The sequence below is a fragment of the Ascidiella aspersa genome, chromosome 5, assembly GCF_963924565.1.
Source record: "Ascidiella aspersa chromosome 5, kaAscAspe10.2, whole genome shotgun sequence".
Taxonomy (NCBI): Eukaryota; Metazoa; Chordata; class Ascidiacea; order Phlebobranchia; family Ascidiidae; genus Ascidiella; species Ascidiella aspersa.
Window position 1 is genome coordinate 11,714,573 of NC_139451.1, and position 2,500 is coordinate 11,717,072.

The following is a 2,500-nucleotide window of genomic DNA, read 5'->3' on the forward strand; positions in this document are numbered from 1 at the left end:
TGATCCTGCCAGTAGTCATATGCTTGTCTCAAAGATTAAGCCATGCAAGTCTAAGTACGAGCTCTCGTACAGTGAAACTGCGAATGGCTCATTAAATCAGTTATGGTTCATTTGATCGTACGTTTTACGTGGTTAACTGTGGAAATGCTAGAGCTAATACATGCGTGAAGCGCCGACCTCGCGGGAGGCGTGCTTTTATCAGACCAAAAACCGACCGGGCTTCGGCCCGCAACCTTTGGTGACTCTGGATAACTTTGCGGATCGCACGGTCTCGCACCGGCGACGGATCATTCAAGTGTCTGCCCTATCAACTTTCGTCGGTACGGTACTGGCCTACCGAGGTTCTTACGGGTAACGGAGAATCAGGGTTCGATTCCGGAGAGGGAGCCTGAGAAACGGCTACCACATCCAAGGAAGGCAGCAGGCGCGCAAATTACCCATTCCCGACGCGGGGAGGTAGTGACGAAAAATAACAATACAGGACTCTAAACGAGGCCCTGTAATTGGAATGAGTACACTTTAAAACCTTTAACGAGTATCCATTGGAGGGCAAGTCTGGTGCCAGCAGCCGCGGTAATTCCAGCTCCAAAAGTGTATATTTAAGTTGTTGCGGTTAAAAAGCTCGTAGTTGGATTTTGGGCGCAGGCGGCCGGTCCGTCGCAAGGCGTGTACTGGCCGTCCTGGCCTCACCTCCGGTTCTCCGCCGGTGCCCTTGACTGAGTGTCGGCGGCGGCCGGAACGTTTACTTTGAAAAAATTAGAGTGTTCAAAGCAGGCGATTCGCCTGAATAATGGTGCATGGAATAATGGAATAGGACCTCGGTTCTATTTTGTTGGTTTTCGGAGCGCGAGGTAATGATTAAGAGGGACAGACGGGGGCATTCGTACTGTGCCGTTAGAGGTGAAATTCTTGGATCGGCGCAAGACGAACGACTGCGAAAGCATTTGCCAAGAATGTTTTCTTTAATCAAGAGCGAAAGTCAGAGGTTCGAAGACGATCAGATACCGTCCTAGTTCTGACTATAAACGATGCCAACTAGCGATCGGGGGGCGTTAGTTTTACGACCTCTCCGGCAGCTTGCGGGAAACCAAAGTCTTTGGGTTCCGGGGGAAGTATGGTTGCAAAGCTGAAACTTAAAGGAATTGACGGAAGGGCACCACCAGGAGTGGAGCCTGCGGCTTAATTTGACTCAACACGGGAAATCTCACCCGGCCCGGACACAGTGAGGATTGACAGATTGAGAGCTCTTTCTTGATTCTGTGGGTGGTGGTGCATGGCCGTTCTTAGTTGGTGGAGCGATTTGTCTGGTTAATTCCGATAACGAACGAGACTCTGGCTTGCTAACTAGTTACGCGACCCAATCGGTCGGCGTCTAACTTCTTAGAGGGACTAGTGGCGTTTAGCCACACGAGATTGAGCAATAACAGGTCTGTGATGCCCTTAGATGTTCGGGGCCGCACGCGCGCTACACTGACCGGATCAGCATGTGCTCGCCTTGGCCGACAGGTCTGGGTAACCCGCTGAACCCCGGTCGTGCTAGGGATAGGGAATTGCAATTATTTCCCTTGAACGAGGAATTCCCAGTAAGCGCGAGTCATTAGCTCGCGTTGATTACGTCCCTGCCCTTTGTACACACCGCCCGTCGCTACTACCGATTGAATGGTTTAGTGAGGTCCTCCGATTGGACCTGGCGCGGCCGGCAACGGTCGAGCCGGCGTCCGAGAAGACGATCTAACTTGATCATTTAGAGGAAGTAAAAGTCGTAACAAGGTTTCCGTAGGTGAACCTGCGGAAGGATCATTAACGGTCTCGCAAACGCTTCGGCGAACGCGAAACTCGGACAAGCGAGAGAAAAAGTTTTTGCTACCCGGCGCCCGACCCGCGAGGAGCGGCGCGCCGGCCGGCGATTCGGTCACCCGGTAATGTTTGCGCGTCGAGTGCCGCGGTGCCGCGCGCTCCGGCTTCAAGCGTCGGCCTGGCCGACCGCTCGGCGCGGTATATTTTGTCACCCTTTAGTGCGAGGCACTGTGCGAGCGAAACAATCGTGGATGGCTCTTGGCGGTGGATCACTCGGCTCGTGAGTCGATGAAGGACGCAGCTAGCTGCGTGAATTAGTGTGAATTGCAGGACACATTGAGCATCGACGTTCTGAACGCAAATTGCGGCCTCGGGTCAATCCCGGGGCCGCGCCCGCCTCAGGGTCGCGTTGCAAACGTTCCGCGCGGGGATTTCTCCGCGCGGCTGCTGCGGCGTCGGACGCGCGAGCGCCCGTCCCGCTCAAGACAGCACGGCACGATGTGCGACGATCGCGACCAGAATCCCGCGCGGCGGCGGCGAGTCGACCTCGAAGAGGCCAACGGCTGGCGGCTCAAGGGCGGGAATCGAGGTGCGCGGCGGCGCGCGGCGCCGACGGCGAGCGCGGAACGGGAAGAATAGTCCCGGTCCTTACTTTCGGCCTGAGGTCGGACGAGGCTACCCGCTGAATTTAAGCATATTACTA

General features: G+C 55.3%; 2 non-coding genes and 1 pseudogene across 2 annotated transcripts in view; all 3 read left to right on the plus strand.

Moving 5' to 3' along the window:
• LOC146143726 (small subunit ribosomal RNA) overlaps positions 1–1,803 on the plus strand; it is a 1,811-nt gene extending 8 nt beyond the window's left edge. Inside the window, exon 1 of the ribosomal RNA XR_014500409.1 lies at positions 1–1,803. This exon is cut by the window's left edge and continues 8 nt beyond it. This is a non-coding gene — a ribosomal RNA (small subunit ribosomal RNA).
• Positions 1,804–2,050: 247 nt separating this feature from the next.
• Positions 2,051–2,204, plus strand: LOC146143727 (5.8S ribosomal RNA). Its single transcript, XR_014501234.1, has one exon. It is a non-coding gene; the product is annotated as a 5.8S ribosomal RNA (ribosomal RNA).
• Positions 2,205–2,452: 248 nt separating this feature from the next.
• The window catches only part of LOC146143728 (large subunit ribosomal RNA), a 3,288-nt pseudogene continuing 3,240 nt past the window's right edge, over positions 2,453–2,500 (plus strand).